Source organism: Trematomus bernacchii, unplaced genomic scaffold (assembly GCF_902827165.1).
Source record: "Trematomus bernacchii unplaced genomic scaffold, fTreBer1.1, whole genome shotgun sequence".
Classification (NCBI taxonomy): Eukaryota; Metazoa; Chordata; class Actinopteri; order Perciformes; family Nototheniidae; genus Trematomus; species Trematomus bernacchii.
The window spans coordinates 242,180-268,644 of NW_022987513.1; the positions used below are offsets into that span (position 1 = coordinate 242,180).

The 26,465-nt window shown below is 39.7% G+C and overlaps 1 long non-coding RNA gene across 4 annotated transcripts; it reads left to right on the plus strand.

Annotated features, from left to right (window-relative positions):
- Positions 1–311: 311 nt before the first annotated feature.
- Positions 312–4,722, plus strand: LOC117500070. Of its 4 annotated transcripts, XR_004557759.1 has the most exons (9): positions 312–635; positions 1,636–1,948; positions 2,042–2,148; positions 2,465–2,659; positions 2,810–2,865; positions 2,976–3,064; positions 3,276–3,364; positions 3,468–3,684; positions 4,588–4,722. It is a non-coding gene; the product is annotated as an uncharacterized LOC117500070 (long non-coding RNA). The 4 variants fall into 4 exon arrangements; XR_004557760.1 differs by lacking the exon at positions 312–635 and having other exon boundaries at positions 667–1,948; positions 3,442–3,684; XR_004557758.1 differs by lacking the exon at positions 312–635 and having other exon boundaries at positions 667–1,948.
- Positions 4,723–26,465: the final 21,743 nt, after the last annotated feature.

A 26,465-nucleotide genomic window follows, 5' to 3' on the forward strand; every position in this document is an offset into this window, starting at 1 on the left:
AACAAGCAGCATTGTATAGTACACAGGCCTATAGTATAGGCCTTTGTATTAGGCTGTATAGGATATAGGCTTTCCACTGTAACACAGGTTTCTGTTTAAACACATTTCAAGGGCTACTTTTGATTCAGAGTAATCAAACTCAATAGAAATAAGTTATTTCTATTGAGTTTGATATCTGTTGCTCCTATCTGTTGTTCTTTAGGCTACGTTATAACGTACAGAACAACAGATATGAGCAGCTGTTGACACCGCCAACAACTAGGGGGCAGCAGAAGCGCCAGAGTGAGTGATTGACGTTTGAATGAGAGAGAGTAGACGGAGAGTAAACAAAACTAGATAGCAAATATGGAGAAGGAAAGTTATGTTTAATCACTTAAAGAAACACCCTTTTGAGACGAGGACACTGGAGGGAAAGCTGAGAGTAAAAGAGCTCGGACCTGATCAGCCTGACATAGACAGGGCAGGAGTTGTACAGAGGAAGGCAGTACACGCTCTTTTTCAAGGAGCTGGTTTAGCAAGAAGGCTAACTACCTGCAGCAACACCAGTGCTATATTTTATGTTCCCCTGCCTCCCTTTTTCAAACGTCAGGATCAGACCAGTCTATGGACCAGACCCAGCATGGATCCAGACAGATGTGAGTGACTTAAAGCACATATCAGAAAAAACTAAAAGCATGAACAAACTAGAGTCCACATGGATGATGCTATGCGACTAGCCATGTTTAGGAAAGTAAACACAGCTGTCCAATGAGGGTACAGGATAGGGATCACTCAGTAGCCTAAGCATAATAAGGAGGTTGACAAAAACAGGCACTAAAATAATAGACTGTATCAAGTGCTGTGTGCCTTTGAGCTAGCCCTGCGTTGTAATATGAGTTTGTGTATAAGTTTGCTTACATTTTGGTTCCCCCCTGGAGAAAAATGCACCAGCCGCCACTGCATTACATAATAAGATGATTGACATCGCTTCATGCTGTAATGACAGCTCTTAGAAGAACATTCTAGAATTCAAGATTCCAGAGCAGTGTCTCGTGCGCAAAAGAAATAGGTAGCGCGTGAGGCCAAGAATGTGTAAAAGTAATCCGTTCGGCCCGAAACATCTGTCAGCCAGGATGTTTGCTTATGTGAAATACACGGACGGATTTAAGGCTATTGTAGCTACCTATAACAAACATCCAAAACTTCAACTTAAAAACATATCAAGCGGACATCCTCTATCCCATTCTTTGGGAAGAAAACATATTTCAACAGCCAGGTTCTGCTTGTGAAAGGTACGAATAATTAGGCTACCTTAACATTAATAATTAATATGCGAGTAGCCAACGGCTTATTCTAACCGTTAGACTCTAACGGCTAGAGTATGCAGACTTATAAGCCGTATATATATATTTATATATATATTATATGTTATATATATATAGCCTATATATATATATATACGTTACTAGTACGTTAAGATGGCTTACTCTAACGGTTAGAATAAGCCGTTGGCTTACTTTAACGTTAGAATAAGCCGCTTACTTTAACGGCATACTCGTTACGTTGACGTAAACTACCGAAATTAAAGTAAGGTAAAATCATTACCATGGACATTAAACATTAACGTTAGCTTCACTTACACTTACCTTTTGACAGAAACCCAAGAGATTGAGGACTCAACATCAAATCCTCCAAAACGAATCAGAGTTCCAAGGATCCAAGAAGATTTTGTTGATTTTGATCATTGTGAAGGGGAATCCACAGAAATGGATGCTCTAAAAAAGAAATCGGTATGTTTTTCTTATTTTTAAGGAAAATGTTCTGAAAAATTCATCTTCTGCTTCTGCTTCTTCCTCTTCTTCTTCTTCCTGGTGCATGCTGGGAGATTTTCGGAGGGTGAAAGAAAGAGAAGACTGGTTGTGGACTTGAAGGGAACGACTTCCTGGCCTTCCTGACATCCAGGAAAAAGGTGAGATTCAAATCCATTTTAATGCCAAAAGTAAGTTATTGTTTTTAACTTTTTTAATATGATTTTTTGGGGCATTTCTGTTTTATTGGAAAGAGGCAGTAAAGATCTACTGGAAACAGTGGAGAGGGAGAAGATGATATGCAGCAAAAGGCCCAGCCGGATGGTTGCTGCTCCGTGTGGAACGTGTTCTACAGTATCAGGTAAAGCACTTTGGTACCCAGTTATCTTTTTGTTTGAATTTAGCCTTTGGAATGTCATTTACAACAGTGCATTGCAAAGACTGAAATATTTAAAGCTTGACATGATTTGGTCTTTTACTTAAGAGGATGTTTGTCACTGAACTTCTTTAATGCTTAGTTTTTGTATTGATGATATTGTTTTGTTCTTTATTTTTGTAGTGAGAATCACTTTGCAATTGTGTAAGTGCTATATAAATAGTTATACTAATATTATTGTTGTTACCATCATTGCTATTATTAACAATGTTTTCTTTGTTTTATTTATTTATCGCTGCAGAAAGGATCATGCCAGCCCACATCAAACACCTGATCAAGAACTTGTGAATCTTCAGGCAGAAAAGATGAAAACACCTGTTCAAAGTTCCAGTTTCCTGTACATCAAACGATGCCTGTCTGGGACTCTGTTCCACATGTCTTCAGTCAGTCCTGGACCCTATGACTAGGACACTAGTTCTACCAAGGCTTAATAGAGGTAAGCAGTGTTAGGAGAGGAGTGGAGTTATCTTTGTATTTAGGCTGCAAGTAGACAAGTGATCAAGTGCTGATGCTAATAACGATCCGAGTCATTTGATATTGATTGTCTGCCAATACCGAATCCTGATCCGATTCTTCTATTTCCCAGATAATACAGCTGCACAATTACAACAGGAACTAATCTTTAGACGGTTAATACAGAAGGTACATTTAATGTTTGTGTTTTTACCAGTCATAGGGTAACAACAGATTTGACTGGTGGTAGGCTAAAAGGCTGTTTTGTTGATCATTTTATTTTTCATTACATTATAAAGATCTGAGCTGGAAGGGGAAGTCGCCACCTACAGGACAGCAAATCTAAAAATGTATTTGGATAAACTATTAAACCAGGTATTTTCACAAAGTAAGTACATTTGTTTTTAAATTGCAAGCAAATAATAATGACAGTCTTGGATCGATTTTGCATTTTAACTTTCATCAGCAACTGCAATAAAAGAAACAGACAAGATGGCAGTGAAATGTGTAAACAATCAGCCCATCAAGATATACGCATATGAATTTATACTATTGTTGAAATGTTTTTGTCCTTTCTTTGTCTTATTCACATTCTGTAGAAGAACAATCTGAGACACAGTGTGAGCCTGCACCCTGGACACCCACACACCCCAATAATCCCCCTTCAAAGAGCGAGCCACATGGGAAGGTATATATTATTTCCATAGTGGAGCCTTTTTATTTTTGCTCCTCAGTCTCATATTGGTGTCTACCTTTTATGTATAGGCTACTGTACACATTTTATGTTTCAGATTGTTGTCATTCACTTGCAAGGGGAGATTCCAGTGCGTCCAGAGGTCTGGGCAAAAATAAAAAACAACACAAGGGACGCCATGTTCGTGAAGGAGTTGGCTGTGGCGTTTTGGGGCACCGACACCTTAGGGGAAAGGAGCCTGACTGGAAAGGAATGCCCCACCACCAAGACCACCAGGCAGCCTCTAACCCTGCAGAAGCTATGGGGTTTGAAAGGTATGTTCTTAGCAGCACTAGCCACTTGCTCTTTGTGAGATACCAAGTTCTTGGTTATTTGAAATTTAATATTGATGATGTAATAATTAAAACTAGGGATGGGTACCAAGCCCCGGTATTAACGGGGCCCCAGGGATGAATTATTAAAGACCGTGGTACCGTTAAGGTCCAACGTTAACGATCTTTTTATCGGTAATGGAGACGTTAAAAAAATAGATGTCATATGTATTATTGCTACACAAACATTATATCGCAGTCTTACTGTCTAATATGCAAAAAGACTACAAAATGCGTCTATGATTTATTTTCGATCTTTCCAATCCAGACGAGAGATCTCTCTCCCCTGTCTGTGTGCGAGGGGGCGGGGCAGTTTACACACACAATTTTTTTACTGGGTGGACGGGGAGGGGGGGGGGGATTGGACGGGGAGACACTATAGTGAGGCTCGTCTCAATTTAATATTTCACCTCCTCCTTTCCCTCGCATACCCCGCCCCTAGATTCTACCGGGTCCGACACACACACACACACACACACACACACACACACACACACACACACACACACACACACACACACACACACACACACACACACACACACACACACACACACACACGCTTCAAATCAAGTTGCATAAATGCTTGAGCTACGTTTTTATTATAATTAATAAATTAATTTCTAGTAACTCTATAGCCCCATCCACAAGTAACGTTTCCACGTCAGGTATATATTATGTATGCTAGCAGCAACACACGGAGTTAACTAAATGATACAAACATGGGTTAATGATTAGAGGTAACGGAGTTATTTATTTTGTTAAAGTTTCAGCTATCCTGTTTACAGTTCTGTCATCACATAATTTAATACGATTTGTTAAAACATTGTTGTTTCTTATTTTCAGTTTGCTTCAAGCATGGCTGTACGAGAAAGACGTGGAGGACCAAGAAATGCTGGCCAGATTGGCAAAGACCGGAAGATACATAACAGAGAAGATAATGGATATTAACAAGAAAAAGAAAAAAATACTTTAAACATTTCTTTTTATAATTTCTTTGTTGCTATTTACATTTTGAATTATATTTGTTATTTTTAAATCAAATGCATCTATTTTAGATGATATATTTATTTAGATGTAGGGTTTTTTTTGAATATTATTGTATTGTTAATGTATAATTTATTAAATAAAAATACTGTTATGAACACAATACAATGTCTTTATTTTGATAGTTACCAGAATACATTGTATATTTAATACTAACATAAGCTGGTGATAGATAAATGCTGGTATGCCAGCAAAACCAGCATATGTTGTGTTTTGGTCGCTTGTATGCTGGTCTATGCTAGTATGCTGGTGACCAGCAAACAAGCATACTATGCTGGTCCCCAGTATGATCCACCAGCATGGACCAGCATGATCCACCAGCATGATCCACCAGCATGGACCAGCATGGACGTCCATGCTGGTCCATGCTGGTGGATCATGCTGGTCCATGCTGGTGGATCATGCTGGTCCATGCTGGTGGTCCATGCTGGTCCATGCTGGTGGTCCATGCTGGTCCATGCTGGTGGACCATGCTGGTGACCAAAACACAACATAGGCTGGTCCATGCTGGTCAACACCATGCTGGTCCATGCTGGTTTTTTCAGCAGGGATGCTAATAACGTTTATAATAAACCAAACCGTTTGTAAATCATTCAAGATTTCAGCGAGTTAAGAGTATTTTTGTGCAGATCACTCACCTTACAACAGCTACCATAGAGCGTACCAGAGTAGCGGTTGACTGTGGCAAGATGGCCACCGGTGAGCTACGCTGGCCACTCCTCCTTGAGCCATCTAGCCTTTATATATATCTATGCTTGTGACTGCAGCTGGTTGCTAGGCGACGGGGGAGGCAAAAGGTAGGGGCAGTAACTGCCGGTGACGTACCAGGAAATGCTCCGTAGACCGTCTCATTTCGCAGTCCTCTGCGGAATTCAGAGGCTGGGTCCTCAGGAGGACGCAGCCTCTGAATTGGGACACAGCTAGCTTGTGTTGACTGCCTGTTTGATCCAATACAACGCTATTTTATTAAATTACTCTTTTGAACTTTCCGAGACTCCATTCGTCTCCTTTTTTACTTTCTCCTGGACTTGGAAACAAAGAACAGATCTTCATATCCCATCATTCAAGGGTGGTTTTCACTATAAGTAATGTTTATTTTTTGGACGGAAACTATAATTATTATTTTTTTTACTATGTTCAATCTGAATTTACTTTAAAATAAAAAGATCTATATTGATTCTGACTTTTCTACATCCAACTCACAGGTGTATCATTGCTTTGAGAAAAAAGATGATTCATTTACCCCTTTTTAGAAGTGAAGATATAGTCATTTGTTCTGGGCATGTCATTTTCGAGCCTGAGACCTGAAAAACAGGCTTGGGGTTTAACAGGTTAATTAATGGTTCGGAAAGTGGCGCTGTACCTTAATAATATAAAATATTGTATTAGCGTGCATTTCCTGTTCGGAAAGTGGCGCTGTACAGAGAAAGGCGATTTTATTTTGTCATTCTTAGCGTGCACTTCTTGTCCTGAGAGTGGCGGTGTCTTCTGAGATTGGCAAATGTATTTAGTATCCTATCCATGTGATCATGTTTTTCATTTATTCTCTTGTTTTGTTTTTTTAACTATAATGATCATATAATGGTGTGCTTTGCAAATACTTGCTTACATAAATGGTGACCAAACCGTTTTAGACCCACTGAGATTACTTAGACTGAAGTTAACTATTTAAGCACTTCTTTCTCACAGGAGTTATTTTCCTCACTGAGCTGTAGTTATCAGAGATCTCAGTCTGACAGGAGAGAGCTCTCCTCCACCTTGTTGTAGAAACAGCTCCTTATATCCGTTAGCTCCGAGCTAGCACAGGATGCTAACAACAACAATCCCCGTAACCGGTGCACGCTCTCTCTCTCTCGCTCACTCACAATGCGCTCGTGCCACACACAGAGCCGATTTTGAATGACAAATTAAGACCCAGAAGTACTTGAACTTTACTGTATCATATTATTTTTCGATGGCTTTATTGTATGATCAATATGACAGATGAACAGATCGCCACTGGGCTTTCAACTAAAGACACAACCACACAAGAAACGCGGCATGTGTACGGCTCCTTATGCGTACTGCAATTTTTTTAAGTGCCGGAGCGGTGTTCTGGTGCGCTCCGGCAGCACTACATCCCTGTTTAGAAGTGCTTTCGTCTGGTCTTCTTTGAAGAAAAAGCCTTTATAATGTTCTTGAAATCCAACTCACGAAGAATGTCATGCTCAATGGACATCAGTGTGAGGTTACTGACTCGGTCCTGCTGCATGCTTGAGCGCAGTCTGTTTTTCCTCTCCTGCTTCTCCATCGCTATCAGAACCAGACGTACGTTGTAGTGGATCAAGCAACAAGTTATCACAGCGCTGTGATGCAGAAGATGAAGAGACCGGATTTCGCCGTGCATTCGAATATATCTGATTCTGTGGTCTTCTTCTCATTGGCTGCTTCGACGAGAGGCGTGTCTCCCTCTCGGCTTCGTACGTCTGTGATTAATATTGCGTCAAAAAAGAGGATTAGACGTTGTGTGTTTATTGTGTAACTCCACAAGTCATTTCTCCTTATATTCTCATTCATAACATTCTGTTAGCTACATTCTAACGGCTAAAAACAAAGACTATGTGAAACCGGAAGTGACGTATTTGTAAACATCCGGCTTCCTTAAAAATAAAGTTTTTCAAAATAAAACTGTGCATTTATTTAATACTCTTGAAACACATTGATTTTATTTTCTTACAGCTCCGAGGCCCCACGGCCGGCACCGCTGGTGCTCGGTACAGAACTTGTCTGTCCTTCCTCCTCATCCTGGCCTACAGGTTTAAAAAAAAAAAACTGTAAGCTTTGACATTTTTTAAATAATTGCTTGTCACGAAACTCCTTTTCTTTCAACAATTTCCTTTTCCGAGCGCCACTCTCAAACTTTTTCTTCTCCAATATTTTCACCTAGCTAGCTAACAAACTTCGTCTGTCATTCAATCACTCGCATTTGAATAAGTCACATGTCAAACACATTCATATTGGCTTTTGAGTGGTGCCCACGGGGGTGTGTTATAAATAGTTTCAATCACCAGCCACATACATTCAGATCAAATGATGGACAGAACACTTGACGAATTACAAAGCAATGCATTTTTTTATTGGCTCATGATAGGCCCCTGATCTCCTTTGGGCCCAGGTCAGCCTGTGCATTAAGGTGGCCTTGGCTGCAGCAAAAGGTATCCTTCAGGACTTGGCTGTGCAGAACCTGCTGGTGACGGGCTGTTAGTTGGCATAAAGATGCCGCAATTTCTGGTAGAGTGTCAGCAGTCAGAACTACTTCTTCAATTTTTGATTGGATCAGATCCAAGGACCCAGCAGCTGAAAATATTGTAATACAATATAGCCTAGAGCAGGGGTCTTCAACCTTTCTCCATCTGAGATCTACTTTGAAAAAATGAAAGTGGCCAAGAGCTACTTGGATCACATCTAGGGTGACCAGTTGTCCCGCTTTGTGCGGGACTGCACAGCATTTTCACGACTTTTGGTGCGTCCCGCAAATTGAGACGATGTCCCGCATATTTCATTTTGATTGGCTAAAACGCTTTTCTAAAATCAGATTTATCCAATGGCTGTTGAGAAAGCAGGGAAGGCTATCATCACAGGGCTGTGTTTGCTGTCAATCAAACTAACACACGGCTGGTGCTGGTCAGGTGTTAACCAATGAGAGTAACTCACTCACACACACCCCCCCGCGGCCCATACAACAAAGACTGGGAAGACACTTACCCGTGGGTGAAGCCAGTGCAGGGCGACTCTCAAGAGTTTTTTGCAATCTTTGCAAGAGTAATTTTTCAATTTCACATGGCGGTGAATACGACGTCAAAATACACAGAGAATGCGATTCTCACAAGAAACGTGTCGCTCAAAAAGAGACATCCCACTCTATGGAGACATTCCTACTCAAACCAAAAAATGATGGCCACTCAGACAAGGTAACAGCAGCAGAAATAACCAGTGTTTACCATACAGTGCAACACTCCCAATCATACCGGTCAAATGACTGTGACAAGCTAGCGCCAACCATTTTTCCAGACTCTGAGATAGCAAAGAAAATGTCATGTGGTCGTACAAAAGCAGCGTCCATAATAACAGATGTGCTTGCCCCTGCCTCTGTGGAGAGTTGTTTGACAGAGTTAAAGACACCATTGGTTCTAGGTGACAAAATAGCCCACACACTGTATGGGGGGGGGGCACCTGCTGTTGCTGTGATGGACAAAACTGAAAGCTATTTTATTGTATGTATTATTATTAGGGCTGTCAGTCGATTAAAATATTTAATCGCGATTAATCGCATGATTGTCCATAGTTAATCGCAAATTAATCGCACATTTTTTATCTGTTCTAAATGTACCTTAGAGGGATATTTTTCAAGTTTTTAATACTCTTATCAACATATGAGTGGACAACTATGCTTTATATGTTTGTTTGTTTATTATCATTTGAACAATGACAAATATTCTCATGAATATTAAACACAACAACCTCTGAACATTACAAATATTCGCCTCAATTCAACCTGGAACCTCTCTCATACAATAATGTGTGTGTGTGTGTGTGTGTGTGTGTGTGTGTGTGTGTGTGTGTGTGTGAGAGAGAGAGTGTGAGAATGTGGAGACACTGTGATGGATCGTTGGAGCTATGTGCAGCTCAAGGCATATATGCCTGTGTGTATGAGCTGTGTTGCGCGCACTATCCGTGCTGAGTGTGCTGACTTTTCGTACAATGTCCCACTGTCTGGCTACCTGCATAAAGTCAAGTGCTCTGCGCAGTTGTCGGCGAAATGTCGCTCCTCTGTTTTCATTGAAACAGCTCCTTATATCCGTTAGCGCAGCTAGCTAGCACCAGATGCTAACAACAACACGTAAGGTGTGCTTCGCTCGCGCCACACATACACACACCCTCCCGGTCCTCCCGATGGCCAGTCCGGGCCTGCCGGTGAGCGTGGAAGTGTGGTCTGCCACAAGTGGGCGGCAGGAGCGGGGCTGTCAGCATCAGCTTGTAGATTGTATTTTAAACTCGATGCGCTCTGAAACTACAGGGCGGCAGAGGACAAAAAATACACATGCGTTAATCGCGTTAAAATAATTAGTGGCGTTAATTTTTTTTTCCGTTAACGCGTTATTAACGTTAACAGCCCTAATTATTATGTTTTTGTTCACTCCTGGCCAGTTTTGATTTGTATTTATGGTTTTATTGTATCTATTAATTTATGTTGTGCCTACTTTTACAGGTAATACACTAGTTTAATTAGGAAGATGCATTTCTAAACACCTGAAGTGAATAATGCCTGCTGCCTTGGTTAGCCTTAGTTTACTTTTCTTTATTAATGTCACGATCTGTCTGTGTTGTGTTTTGTCTTGTCTTATTCTGTCTCTGGTTTCCTGTTTTATTTTGAAAGGGTGTTCACCCCCTGTCTTGTCTGTTGATTCCTGTCTCTGTGTTTTCCCTCCTGTGTCTGATTTCCTGATTGTGTTCACCTGGTGCCCCTGTGTTTTCTCCTCCCTCCTCACCTGTGTCTTGTTGTGTGATTAGTCTTGTGTGTATTTAAGTTCTGGTTTTTCTGTCTGTCTTTGTTAGATCATTGTTTGTCTTTGACTGTGTCACGGGGTAGTGTTCTGTTTTCAACATTTAACCTTGGAATAAAGGAATTATCTTTTAAATCTGCATTTGGGTCCTGCCTGCTTCACTCAACCCTGACAATTAAGATACTAAATTGTTACTGCTTTTTGACCTCACTTTCTGCTCTGTTATATTTTTTTTAAGTTTTTATCTGCATTGTTTATTGGATGCTGTTGAATAAACCAAATGAAACAGAATAGAAATTAACTCGAGGGGGCTGTTGAGAGGGTGTCCGTTGAGAGGGTGTCCCACATTGTCCCACACAAACAAACATACTCCTTGTCCCACATTGGTTTGTTGGGACCTGGGGCCTCATTTATAAAGGGATATACGCTCCAAAAATGGCGTACGCCAGTTTCTACGCAATGTTTGCGATTTATAAAATACTGATTGACGGGAAAATGTGCTGTCCTCCTCGCAAACTCTAACCCATGCGTACGCACTAAGCACAACAACGGGAGAGACGAGAAACTGCGACACCGTTGGAAGGAAGAATGGAGAGAAATATGTGGAAATAAATAAAATGTTACCTCATTTATCATATGAAGAATTCATTTTCAAACATTGATTAAAGCCAATCTTAAAATGATTAAACAACGCCTGTTTGAGACTCCTCAGTGCACACAAAAACATAACTTGGATAAATAAATAAATACGGATATGTTATTTGAAACCACCTCGAATATGTTGTGTTAATGTTATAAAATGTTTTCTCATAAATGATGCGGTAAGCAGGAGGACAGAATTACGTCTAAACTGACGCCGTTTTGCATTTCTATAGGTTGTAGATACGAGCATGGTTTTATATACTATCACGTTTAATCGTGTTTTATGCCGTTTGCCAAGACTTGATAAGTCGCTCGTAAAACACAGGATGTATGGAAACTAAGAACACCATATGTGGTAAATTGTACAGCTAATATAACACAACACATTAGTTGTATTTCCTTTAACTGGTGGATTATGAATATATAGTTGCTGATCGACAGCTGGAACACAAACCACCAAATACAACAAAATAATTCAGATCCAGTCGTCATGACTCCACTCCAGAGGGATTCCCCGATCATTTCTTACAGTTTCTCATCAAGGGGGTGTCTCCTGTCCCCGGTACAAACACACTGCCTGAGGAAGGTTATGTGTATTTTTTTTGTCATTAACTTTTTTCGGACCACTTATTTATTTATTTTGGTGACGATCCGACCTCCATGCTGCTACTCAGGTTCAAACTGCATCCACCAAACAATATGATTTATCTCGACCTCCCCAAAATAACCAAAATCCGACACGGTGTGAGATGTCTTTTTTAGCTGTTCGGTCGTAATTTCCTGCGATCTTCTTCATGCAGTCAGTCTGAATGAATGAATGAATGGGCGTTTCTTTGACTATTTATAGGCAAATATGGGCGTTACGTGAAGCCTGCAAAAGCTGCGCCGCATTTCGAGTCGATTGTGATTTATAAAGGGAAACAGGCGTAGTAGGAAGTGCCGTACGCACTTCCCTCGCCGGTACGCAATGTTTTGTGAATCGGAAAATGTCGGAAAATAACAATGCTATCTTTGTCTTTAATCACCTTTCCAGGCAACAGCACATTTAGGAAGCTGTGGAAGGAGCTGACTCCCAGGCCCGTTCTCATGTCATCGTGGGTGTTTCTCAATCGCGAGTACGCTTGCTTGGTAGCACATGTCTGCCGAGCATCTTGCTTCAGAAGCGAGTCAAGAATACTTCCTGGCATTCGGAAAACGAAGAGTGGAACACGCTAGCAAGTGTGCAGGTGTGTGTCATATGAGAGGCCCCGCCTTACATCTTCCGCCACAGATTTGGGGAAATTGGTCCGTGCGCAAAGCATTGTGGGGATTTTAAGACCGCGAAGTCTACTCATGTGAACACTCGATATTTCTCCAAACGGAGTACGCCGGGCTCGGTAGATTTCCAAGTATACTGGAGATTGGAACAGTACTTCGGCGGCACTCGATGACGTAGTATGCTTGAAATAGTGGCTCTGAAGCAGCTTTACTCGCGATTGAGAAACACCCCAAATGTCCCTCCTCGACTCCCCTCCTCGACTCCTATCCTCGAGACTTAGTCACACAGGAGATGCGAGCGGAGGAGCCGAGGAGGGGAACCGAGGAGAGAGGAGGGGAAGCAACAGGCGGTTAGAGAAATGAGAACTCCTCTCCTCTGAGTGGTCATATTAAAGAGACGTCCGTTAATTATGACGTGGCAACAGCTGTATCAGCTGTGAGTGTTTTGTTCGAGCGCTGTATTTTGTAATCTCTGTTAGATCAGCTGAACATTGTTCCCCCACATATTTACTTTAAATTCCATTTGCAACAAGGATGACACGAATGTATGAGTATTTTCGACACATACTAGCATCTCTTCTGTATTGGGCAGCACTAAAACATTATTATAAAAAGTACCCCTACAAATAAAGGGAGACATATAGGCAAGGCAAGGCAAGGCAAGTTTATTTATATAGCACCTTTCAACACAAGGTAATTCAAAGTGCTTTACAAAAATGGAAGACATTTTAAAAATGGCATTTAAAATCAGTCATTAAAAAGGAAAGATAATAAAATAAACATTAAAAGAAAAAATACATGGATAAAAGTTAAAAGTTACAGTGCAGTTTAAGATGTGAATAGTTCAATTAAAAGCAGCAGCAAAAAGAAAAGTCTTCAGCCTGGATTTAAAAGTAGTAAGAGTTGCAGCGGACCTGCAGGTTTCTGGGAGTTTGTTCCAGATATTTGGAGCATAATAACTGAATGCTGCTTTACCATGTTTAGTTCTGACTCTGGGGACAGAAAGCTGACCAGTCCCTGAAGACCTGAGGGTTCTGGATGGTTCATAATTTAGCAGTAGGTCAGACATGTATTTTGGGCCTAAACCATTCAAAGCTTTATAAACCAGCAACAATATTTTGAAATCTATTCTTTGACACACAGGAAGCCAGTGTAAGGACTTCAGAACAGGAGTGATGTGATCCACTTTCTTAGTGTTAGTGAGGACTCGAGCAGCGGCGTTCTGAATTAGCTGCAGCTTTCTAATAGATTTTTTAGTGAGGCCTGTAAAGACACCATTGCAGTAGTCGAGTCTACTGAAGATAAAAGCATGGACAAGTTTTTCCAAATCCTGCTGTGACATATAGGCTACATTACGCTTATATACGTTTCATATATTCACACATGCACACATACAAACACACAAAACACCCAATGACTGTCTATACACTATACACAGTAGGCTATGTTAACCTTTTTAAACTAGTAGGCTAAATTACATGATAAATCATCAACTCACACCTCTTTCACAAAACACCTGCAACGAATTTTCTAATCCAAGTAATTAACGAATCATGAGGGACCTGACAGGCTATATAAGGTCCAGGCACACCTCTGATTTAAATCTCAACAACGAAAAACCTAGTCAGTGACCACATCAAACAAATTGAGTCTGAAAAAGCGATTGACAATGAAACCCGCAGTAGCGTGTGCCTTAGGGCAGTGGCAACGACTTCTGACCAACAACAGGAATCAGGAGAGACGCCGATCCCAGCGCTGGAAAGCTAAAATGCGCAAAGCCATCCTGCTTCATCGTGAGGTATTTACGAGTGTTTGTTTGAAATTGTTTTAAATAGTTGTAAAATAGCTGGCTTTTTACATTGGAATACAAAAATTAATTAATTTGTTATGACAGAATATGTATGTGCAGTTTAGTTTGCTGGATAAAGGTATTGACCTCTGTACATTTTATTCTTCCTGCAGGTTCAACACCCACACTCAAACAGAAGTTTGAACAGCAGTGTCCCGGTGCTGGAGCTGTACTTCGGAGATGGGTGCCTGCTGAAGGACTTCAGGATGAGCCGAGACTCCCTGGAGGCCTTGATGCGGTGTCTGGGGCCTGAGAGGAGACAGGCCTGGGGACACCACATGACTATCTTGACGACCGTGTACTGGCTGGCACACGGTTTGTCATACAGTGTGGTGTCCCGGGCCTTTCAGGTACCCCTCTCCACGGTCCACAGACTGGTCAACCAGGGAGTGGAGGACATGTGTGATCAGGCTGCCTGCTGGTCCAGAGCTGGAGGAGGTCGGGCAGGGCTTCCAGCAGTTGGCCGAAAGCCCGGCATTTAGTTCATGTGTGGGTGCCATTGATGGGTGCCACATTCGAATAAAGACCCCACCCGGACCCAGTGGCCAGGACTACATCAATCGGAAGCTCTTTCCTTCCATACAGCTGCAGGCTGTATGCGATGGGAAAGGTAAATTCCTACAAACACTCGTAGGATTTCCGGGCTCAGTGCCCGACACCCGTGTCCTAAAAAACAGTACCTTATATAAAGAGGCTCTGTACCCTCCACCAGGGTACTTCATTGTGGGAGATGGTGGCTATCCGTGCATTGTACACCCCATAACGGTCGTAACCCCGTATCGGGAGCCACTACAGGGGAGGGTACAGAGCCGCTTCAACGGCTGCCATGCCAAAGTGCGCAGCATCATTGAGCGCGCTTTTGGGATACTGAAGGGGCGATGGAGGTGCCTCCTGTCGAAGGCCTTGGAGGTGCACCACACCTTTGTCCCTGCTGTGGTCACTGCCTGCTGTGTACTGCACAATCTCAGCATTACTGCAGACATGACTCAGCTGTTGGAGGAGGAGGAGGAGGTAGTAGAGAGGTCTCCACCTCGTCCTGTGAGGGGGGAGCGAGGTGGACAGGGCCGGCGAGACAGACTGGCAGACCAAATCTCGGCTCCTGACCACAACCCGGTCTAGCTGAACGACCACGATTATTGTTGAGAGGATTTTTATTTATGGCCAGTTTTTTTGTTACACGTTTATTGTCTTCACCGATGAAAAATGCATTTACTGGCCAGATGCATTCCTCGGTTCTTTTGTTTGTCCATTTATATGCCTTATTTCCAATTTCACCTTGCTCAAGTTTATTTAGAGCAAAGGACTTTACAGACCCATGTCTTTATTACAAATTGTATGTGAAATAGGCCATCACACAATGTCTTCAGAAAATGTTATGTTTAGTGTTGAAATTGAGTCATCTTCAGTGATAAAATATTGTTATGCTTTGACTGAACTTGAAAAGAAAGAAGAGACATGTGTTAGTAAGTTTACTTATGTAGGGTTTGAGCTACATGCAGTAACTTGCCTCAATGTTAATGTATATATTATTTATAATAAAACATCCCTGATATTGTATTTGGATACTTTTTGTTGGTTTATGCGCTGAATTATTTGAGGTGGAGATTGAAAAAGTGGAAATCAGTGGCCATGACTGTACGACTATAGACAGTTATGCCTGGGGTTGCAAAATTACTTTAAAAACGTTGGCTTTTCAGTCAGGTCACAATCATAAAATGTATATTCAGCTTTGTATAAAATAAAGATCTCCTTGTATCTTCAGTAAACATGTGTGTTTCTGTATGTGTAATTGTGCTTACATCATGCTTGATGTAAGCCTGGAGTTCGGGTCTGTGAGACCCGTTTTCATTATTTATCTAAAGACAAATGACATGATAAATTATTTTTGCAAACTCACTCAATGGCCTTGGCTCTGCAGGTGTCCCTTGAAAAACAGATCAATGATCTCAATGGGATTTCACCTGAATAAATAAAGGTTTTGAATTGAATTTTCTGTGAAGAACATATCAGAACACATTTTCAGTGACCACCCACTGTACCCCCCCCCCCCCTACACATTTATATTACATACAGGGTGTTCGGGTCCAGCAGACCCACGAACACTGGCTGAATAACAGAAATATGAACACACCACACAAGGGTTAAGGTCAAAATGAAATGTGTACTCAATGTATTCCACAACATATAGAAATAATAAATAAAGAATAAATGAACACATCCAAAGTACAGAAAATAGAAGAACAAAAAACACACTATTCCTTCCGAACGAGCTCCTCAAAGAGCTTCAGGAATTTGGCGTAGGCTTCCTCCGCAGGTGCCTGCTGGCGGTTGAAGCGGTCCTCCTCCTTGACCGCCTTTGCGGGGAGGGGGGACCGGCAGAGGTGGATGGCTCAACACACTCCTGGCTGTCCGAGCCAGACTCTGTGGCCTCCTCATCCTCCACTGTGGCCTGGCTCTGGACAGTGGGTGTTGAGCCACTGCTAGAAGCCACAGCAGCCGTGGCGGAGTCCATCAGGATGGGAGGGTCGATCGATGGCCTCCCACCGATGGCCTCATGCATGGCCGTAAAATACGGCCATGTGGCTGCTGTGGCCTCTCCCCTGTCGGTCCCTGACCCGGTTGGGGGGCATCTCAACTGCTACAAAAACGAGAGGTAAAGTTATACAAAAGCAGCTATGTGGAGCAGACACAACCATGGTTTCACAGACACACATGAGTAAACGAAAGAATGATAACACATTACCTTGTATTTCCGTTTAAGGTTATCCCACTTTTTCCCGATCTGCGTGGGGGTTACAGCACCGCACAAGCCAAGGGCCTTTAGAATTTCCCTGAGTGATACAAGAGATGTTTCAAGCTGGTCAGCAATTAATAAGGTCTGCAGCAACAGGTGTCATCTATCAAAGCTATCGATATTTAAACTAACAGGTTCAGCAGACAATATTAAAATACCAATTGTAACCACCAATATGTAAATGCTAAGGATCATATGTTCCCAATCCAGGAAAATGTCACTCACTCCCAGGCTTTCTTGGCAGTGTGCCTTCGGCCAGTAAAAAGGTTGTCGTTTTCGACCCTCACTTTAATGGAGGGTCAGAGTGTCTTGCTCTGTCCCTGTGAAAAGACAAAGAAAAAGTTGTCGCTTAAAACTGTTGGAAGACTTTCTAGTTTTCTAGTATAACAACATAGCCCAAACCAAATGATAGTGCTGAATGCTAAACAAAGTTCTGGTTGATGTAATACTCTTACAAAAAAAAAAAACGTTTGCACTTTTATACATCATGGCATGCTGTAAGGCAAGGCAAGGCAAGTTTATTTATCTCGCACCTTTCAACACAAGGCAATTCAAAGTGCTTTACATAAATGGAAGACATTAAGAAAATGGCATTTAAAATCAGTCATTAAAAAGAAAAGATAATAAAATAAACATCTTACGATAGTTCTTGGTAAGCTCTTCACACACTGCCTTCTGGAACTTCAGTATGGGCATGGATAAAAGTTACAGTGCAGTTTAAGATGTGAATAGTTCAATTAAAAGCAGCGGCAAAAAGAAAAGTCTTCAGCCTGGATTTAAAAGTAGTCAGAGTTGCAGCGGACCTGCAGGTGGATTGCTTTACATAAATGGAAGACATTAAGAAAATGGCATTTAAAATCAGTCATTAAAAGAAAAGATAATAAAATAAACATCTTACGATAGTTCTTGGTAAGCTCTTCACACACTGCCTTCTGGAACTTCAGTATGGGCATGGATAAAAGTTACAGTGCAGTTTAAGATGTGAATAGTTCAATTAAAAGCAGCGGCAAAAAGAAAAGTCTTCAGCCTGGATTAAAAGTAGTCAGAGTTGCAGCGGACCTGCAGGTGGATTGCTTTACATAAATGGAAGACATTAAGAAAATGGCATTTAAAATCAGTCATTAAAAAGAAAAGATAATAAAATAAACATCTTACGATAGTTCTTGGTAAGCTCTTCACACACTGCCTTCTGGAACTTCGGCATGGATAAAAGTTACAGTGCAGTTTAAGATGTGAATAGTTCAATTAAAAGCAGCGGCAAAAAGAAAAGTCTTCAGCCTGGATTTAAAAGTAGTCAAGAGTTGCAGCGGACCTGCAGGTGGATTGCTTTACATAAATGGAAGACATTAAGAAAATGGCATTTAAAATCAGTCATTAAAAAGAAAAGATAATAAAATAAACATCTTACGATAGTTCTTGGTAAGCTCTTCACACACTGCCTTCTGGAACTTCAGTATGGGCATGGATAAAAGTTACAGTGCAGTTTAAGATGTGAATAGTTCAATTAAAAGCAGCGGCAAAAAGAAAAGTCTTCAGCCTGGATTTAAAAGTAGTCAGAGTTGCAGCAGACCTGCAGGTGGATTGCTTTACATAAATGGAAGACATTAAGAAAATGGCATTTAAAATCAGTCATTAAAAAGAAAAGATAATAAAATAAACATCTTACGATAGTTCTTGGTAAGCTCTTCACACACTGCCTTCTGGAACTTCAGTATGGGCATGGATAAAAGTTACAGTGCAGTTTAAGATGTGAATAGTTCAATTAAAAGCAGCGGCAAAAAGAAAAGTCTTCAGCCTGGATTTAAAAGTAGTCAGAGTTGCAGCGGACCTGCAGGTGGATTGCTTTACATAAATGGAAGACATTAAGAAAATGGCATTTAAAATCAGTCATTAAAAAGAAAAGATAATAAAATAAACATCTTACGATAGTTCTTGGTAAGCTCTTCACACACTGCCTTCTGGAACTTCGGCATGGATAAAAGTTACAGTGCAGTTTAAGATGTGAATAGTTCAATTAAAAGCAGCGGCAAAAAGAAAAGTCTTCAGCCTGGATTTAAAGTAGTCAAGAGTTGCAGCGGACCTGCAGGTGGATTGCTTTACATAAATGGAAGACATTAAGAAAATGGCATTTAAAATCAGTCATTAAAAAAAAAAGATAATAAAATAAACATCTTACGATAGTTCTTGGTAAGCTCTTCACACACTGCCTTCTGGAACTTCAGTATGGGCATGGATAAAAGTTACAGTGCAGTTTAAGATGTGAATAGTTCAATTAAAAGCAGCGGCAAAAAGAAAAGTCTTCAGCCTGGATTTAAAAGTAGTCAGAGTTGCAGCGGACCTGCAGGTGGATTGCTTTACATAAATGGAAGACATTAAGAAAATGGCATTTAAAATCAGTCATTAAAAAGAAAAGATAATAAAATAAACATCTTACGATAGTTCTTGGTAAGCTCTTCACACACTGCCTTCTGGAACTTCAGTATGGGCATGGATAAAAGTTACAGTGCAGTTTAAGATGTGAATAGTTCAATTAAAAGCAGCGGCAAAAAGAAAAGTCTTCAGCCTGGATTTAAAAGTAGTCAGAGTTGCAGCGGACCTGCAGGTGGATTGCTTTACATAAATGGAAGACATTAAGAAAATGGCATTTAAAATCAGTCATTAAAAAGAAAAGATAATAAAATAAACATCTTACGATAGTTCTTGGTAAGCTCTTCACACACTGCCTTCTGGAACTTCAGTATGGGCATGGATAAAAGTTACAGTGCAGTTTAAGATGTGAATAGTTCAATTAAAAGCAGCGGCAAAAAGAAAAGTCTTCAGCCTGGATTTAAAAGTAGTCAGAGTTGCAGCGGACCTGCAGGTGGATTGCTTTACATAAATGGAAGACATTAAGAAAATGGCATTTAAAATCAGTCATTAAAAGAAAAGATAATAAAATAAACATCTTACGATAGTTCTTGGTAAGCTCTTCACACACTGCCTTCTGGAACTTCGGCATGGATAAAAGTTACAGTGCAGTTTAAGATGTGAATAGTTCAATTAAAAGCAGCGGCAAAAAGAAAAGTCTTCAGCCTGGATTTAAAAGTAGTCAAGAGTTGCAGCGGACCTGCAGGTGGATTGCTTTACATAAATGGAAGACATTAAGAAAATGGCATTTAAAATCAGTCATTAAAAAGAAAAGATAATAAAATAAACATCTTACGATAGTTCTTGGTAAGCTCTTCACACACTGCCTTCTGGAACTTCAGTATGGGCATGGATAAAAGTTACAGTGCAGTTTAAGATGTGAATAGTTCAATTAAAAGCAGCGGCAAAAAGAAAAGTCTTCAGCCTGGATTTAAAAGTAGTCAGAGTTGCAGCAGACCTGCAGGTGGATTGCTTTACATAAATGGAAGACATTAAGAAAATGGCATTTAAAATCAGTCATTAAAAAGAAAAGATAATAAAATAAACATCTTACGATAGTTCTTGGTAAGCTCTTCACACACTGCCTTCTGGAACTTCAGTATGGGCATGGATAAAAGTTACAGTGCAGTTTAAGATGTGAATAGTTCAATTAAAAGCAGCGGCAAAAAGAAAAGTCTTCAGCCTGGATTTAAAAGTAGTCAGAGTTGCAGCGGACCTGCAGGTGGATTGCTTTACATAAATGGAAGACATTAAGAAAATGGCATTTAAAATCAGTCATTAAAAAGAAAAGATAATAAAATAAACATCTTACGATAGTTCTTGGTAAGCTCTTCACACACTGCCTTCTGGAACTTCGGCATGGATAAAAGTTACAGTGCAGTTTAAGATGTGAATAGTTCAATTAAAAGCAGCGGCAAAAAGAAAAGTCTTCAGCCTGGATTTAAAAGTAGTCAAGAGTTGCAGCGGACCTGCAGGTGGATTGCTTTACATAAATGGAAGACATTAAGAAAATGGCATTTAAAATCAGTCATTAAAAGAAAAGATAATAAAATAAACATCTTACGATAGTTCTTGGTAAGCTCTTCACACACTGCCTTCTGGAACTTCAGTATGGGCATGGATAAAAGTTACAGTGCAGTTTAAGATGTGAATAGTTCAATTAAAAGCAGCGGCAAAAAGAAAAGTCTTCAGCCTGGATTTAAAAGTAGTCAGAGTTGCAGCGGACCTGCAGGTGGATTGCTTTACATAAATGGAAGACATTAAGAAAATGGCATTTAAAATCAGTCATTAAAAAGAAAAGATAATAAAATAAACATCTTACGATAGTTCTTGGTAAGCTCTTCACACACTGCCTTCTGGAACTTCAGTATGGGCATGGATAAAAGTTACAGTGCAGTTTAAGATGTGAATAGTTCAATTAAAAGCAGCGGCAAAAAGAAAAGTCTTCAGCCTGGATTTAAAAGTAGTCAGAGTTGCAGCGGACCTGCAGGTGGATTGCTTTACATAAATGGAAGACATTAAGAAAATGGCATTTAAAATCAGTCATTAAAAAGAAAAGATAATAAAATAAACATCTTACGATAGTTCTTGGTAAGCTCTTCACACACTGCCTTCTGGAACTTCGGCATGGATAAAAGTTACAGTGCAGTTTAAGATGTGAATAGTTCAATTAAAAGCAGCGGCAAAAAGAAAAGTCTTCAGCCTGGATTTAAAAGTAGTCAAGAGTTGCAGCGGACCTGCAGGTGGATTGCTTTACATAAATGGAAGACATTAAGAAAATGGCATTTAAAATCAGTCATTAAAAGAAAAGATAATAAAATAAACATCTTACGATAGTTCTTGGTAAGCTCTTCACACACTGCCTTCTGGAACTTCAGTATGGGCATGGATAAAAGTTACAGTGCAGTTTAAGATGTGAATAGTTCAATTAAAAGCAGCGGCAAAAAGAAAAGTCTTCAGCCTGGATTTAAAAGTAGTCAAAGTTGCAGCAGACCTGCAGGTGGATTGCTTTACATAAATGGAAGACATTAAGAAAATGGCATTTAAAATCAGTCATTAAAAAGAAAAGATAATAAAATAAACATCTTACGATAGTTCTTGGTAAGCTCTTCACACACTGCCTTCTGGAACTTCAGTATGGGCATGGATAAAAGTTACAGTGCAGTTTAAGATGTGAATAGTTCAATTAAAAGCAGCGGCAAAAAGAAAAGTCTTCAGCCTGGATTTAAAAGTAGTCAGAGTTGCAGCGGACCTGCAGGTGGATTGCTTTACATAAATGGAAGACATTAAGAAAATGGCATTTAAAATCAGTCATTAAAAGAAAAGATAATAAAATAAACATCTTACGATAGTTCTTGGTAAGCTCTTCACACACTGCCTTCTGGAACTTCGGCATGGATAAAAGTTACAGTGCAGTTTAAGATGTGAATAGTTCAATTAAAAGCAGCGGCAAAAAGAAAAGTCTTCAGCCTGGATTTAAAAGTAGTCAAGAGTTGCAGCGGACCTGCAGGTGGATTGCTTTACATAAATGGAAGACATTAAGAAAATGGCATTTAAAATCAGTCATTAAAAAGAAAAGATAATAAAATAAACATCTTACGATAGTTCTTGGTAAGCTCTTCACACACTGCCTTCTGGAACTTCGGCATGGATAAAAGTTACAGTGCAGTTTAAGATGTGAATAGTTCAATTAAAAGCAGCGGCAAAAAGAAAAGTCTTCAGCCTGGATTTAAAAGTAGTCAAGAGTTGCAGCGGACCTGCAGGTGGATTGCTTTACATAAATGGAAGACATTAAGAAAATGGCATTTAAAATCAGTCATTAAAAAGAAAAGATAATAAAATAAACATCTTACGATAGTTCTTGGTAAGCTCTTCACACACTGCCTTCTGGAACTTCGGCATGGATAAAAGTTACAGTGCAGTTTAAGATGTGAATAGTTCAATTAAAAGCAGCGGCAAAAAGAAAAGTCTTCAGCCTGGATTTAAAAGTAGTCAAGAGTTGCAGCGGACCTGCAGGTGGATTGCTTTACATAAATGGAAGACATTAAGAAAATGGCATTTAAAATCAGTCATTAAAAAGAAAAGATAATAAAATAAACATCTTACGATAGTTCTTGGTAAGCTCTTCACACACTGCCTTCTGGAACTTCAGTATGGGCATGGATAAAAGTTACAGTGCAGTTTAAGATGTGAATAGTTCAATTAAAAGCAGCGGCAAAAAGAAAAGTCTTCAGCCTGGATTTAAAAGTAGTCAGAGTTGCAGCAGACCTGCAGGTGGATTGCTTTACATAAATGGAAGACATTAAGAAAATGGCATTTAAAATCAGTCATTAAAAAGAAAAGATAATAAAATAAACATCTTACGATAGTTCTTGGTAAGCTCTTCACACACTGCCTTCTGGAACTTCAGTATGGGCATGGATAAAAGTTACAGTGCAGTTTAAGATGTGAATAGTTCAATTAAAAGCAGCGGCAAAAAGAAAAGTCTTCAGCCTGGATTTAAAAGTAGTCAGAGTTGCAGCGGACCTGCAGGTGGATTGCTTTACATAAATGGAAGACATTAAGAAAATGGCATTTAAAATCAGTCATTAAAAAGAAAAGATAATAAAATAAACATCTTACGATAGTTCTTGGTAAGCTCTTCACACACTGCCTTCTGGAACTTCGGCATGGATAAAAGGTTACAGTGCAGTTTAAGATGTGAATAGTTCAATTAAAAGCAGCGGCAAAAAGAAAAGTCTTCAGCCTGGATTTAAAAGTAGTCAAGAGTTGCAGCGGACCTGCAGGTGGATTGCTTTACATAAATGGAAGACATTAAGAAAATGGCATTTAAAATCAGTCATTAAAAAGAAAAGATAATAAAATAAACATCTTACGATAGTTCTTGGTAAGCTCTTCACACACTGCCTTCTGGAACTTCAGTATGGGCATGGATAAAAGTTACAGTGCAGTTTAAGATGTGAATAGTTCAATTAAAAGCAGCGGCAAAAAGAAAAGTCTTCAGCCTGGATTTAAAAGTAGTCAGAGTTGCAGCGGACCTGCAGGTGGATTGCTTTACATAAATGGAAGACATTAAGAAAATGGCATTTAAAATCAGTCATTAAAAAGAAAAGATAATAAAATAAACATCTTACGATAGTTCTTGGTAAGCTCTTCACACACTGCCTTCTGGAACTTCAGTATGGGCATGGATAAAAGTTACAGTGCAGTTTAAGATGTGAATAGTTCAATTAAAAGCAGCGGCAAAAAGAAAAGTCTTCAGCCTGGATTTAAAAGTAGTCAGAGTTGCAGCGGACCTGCAGGTGGATTGCTTTACATAAATGGAAGACATTAAGAAAATGGCATTTAAAATCAGTCATTAAAAAGAAAAGATAATAAAATAAACATCTTACGATAGTTCTTGGTAAGCTCTTCACACACTGCCTTCTGGAACTTCGGCATGGATAAAAGTTACAGTGCAGTTTAAGATGTGAATAGTTCAATTAAAAGCAGCGGCAAAAAGAAAAGTCTTCAGCCTGGATTTAAAAGTAGTCAAGAGTTGCAGCGGACCTGCAGGTGGATTGCTTTACATAAATGGAAGACATTAAGAAAATGGCATTTAAAATCAGTCATTAAAAAGAAAAGATAATAAAATAAACATCTTACGATAGTTCTTGGTAAGCTCTTCACACACTGCCTTCTGGAACTTCAGTATGGGCATGGATAAAAGTTACAGTGCAGTTTAAGATGTGAATAGTTCAATTAAAAGCAGCGGCAAAAAAGAAAAGTCTTCAGCCTGGATTTAAAAGTAGTCAGAGTTGCAGCAGACCTGCAGGTGGATTGCTTTACATAAATGGAAGACATTAAGAAAATGGCATTTAAAATCAGTCATTAAAAAGAAAAGATAATAAAATAAACATCTTACGATAGTTCTTGGTAAGCTCTTCACACACTGCCTTCTGGAACTTCAGTATGGGCATGGATAAAAGTTACAGTGCAGTTTAAGATGTGAATAGTTCAATTAAAAGCAGCGGCAAAAAGAAAAGTCTTCAGCCTGGATTTAAAAGTAGTCAGAGTTGCAGCGGACCTGCAGGTGGATTGCTTTACATAAATGGAAGACATTAAGAAAATGGCATTTAAAATCAGTCATTAAAAAGAAAAGATAATAAAATAAACATCTTACGATAGTTCTTGGTAAGCTCTTCACACACTGCCTTCTGGAACTTCGGCATGGATAAAAGTTACAGTGCAGTTTAAGATGTGAATAGTTCAATTAAAAGCAGCGGCAAAAAGAAAAGTCTTCAGCCTGGATTTAAAAGTAGTCAAGAGTTGCAGCGGACCTGCAGGTGGATTGCTTTACATAAATGGAAGACATTAAGAAAATGGCATTTAAAATCAGTCATTAAAAAGAAAAGATAATAAAATAAACATCTTACGATAGTTCTTGGTAAGCTCTTCACACACTGCCTTCTGGAACTTCAGTATGGGCATGGATAAAAGTTACAGTGCAGTTTAAGATGTGAATAGTTCAATTAAAAGCAGCGGCAAAAAGAAAAGTCTTCAGCCTGGATTTAAAAGTAGTCAGAGTTGCAGCGGACCTGCAGGTGGATTGCTTTACATAAATGGAAGACATTAAGAAAATGGCATTTAAAATCAGTCATTAAAAAGAAAAGATAATAAAATAAACATCTTACGATAGTTCTTGGTAAGCTCTTCACACACTGCCTTCTGGAACTTCAGTATGGGCATGGATAAAAGTTACAGTGCAGTTTAAGATGTGAATAGTTCAATTAAAAGCAGCGGCAAAAAGAAAAGTCTTCAGCCTGGATTTAAAAGTAGTCAGAGTTGCAGCGGACCTGCAGGTGGATTGCTTTACATAAATGGAAGACATTAAGAAAATGGCATTTAAAATCAGTCATTAAAAAGAAAAGATAATAAAATAAACATCTTACGATAGTTCTTGGTAAGCTCTTCACACACTGCCTTCTGGAACTTCAGTATGGGCATGGATAAAAGTTACAGTGCAGTTTAAGATGTGAATAGTTCAATTAAAAGCAGCGGCAAAAAGAAAAGTCTTCAGCCTGGATTTAAAAGTAGTCAGAGTTGCAGCGGACCTGCAGGTGGATTGCTTTACATAAATGGAAGACATTAAGAAAATGGCATTTAAAATCAGTCATTAAAAAGAAAAGATAATAAAATAAACATCTTACGATAGTTCTTGGTAAGCTCTTCACACACTGCCTTCTGGAACTTCAGTATGGGCATGGATAAAAGTTACAGTGCAGTTTAAGATGTGAATAGTTCAATTAAAAGCAGCGGCAAAAAGAAAAGTCTTCAGCCTGGATTTAAAAGTAGTCAGAGTTGCAGCGGACCTGCAGGTGGATTGCTTTACATAAATGGAAGACATTAAGAAAATGGCATTTAAAATCAGTCATTAAAAAGAAAAGATAATAAAATAAACATCTTACGATAGTTCTTGGTAAGCTCTTCACACACTGCCTTCTGGAACTTCAGTATGGGCATGGATAAAAGTTACAGTGCAGTTTAAGATGTGAATAGTTCAATTAAAAGCAGCGGCAAAAAGAAAAGTCTTCAGCCTGGATTTAAAAGTAGTCAGAGTTGCAGCGGACCTGCAGGTGGATTGGGTGTAGTTAAAATGTGGATGAAAACATAAAGAATATCAGGTGAAATGTCAATAAGGAATGCG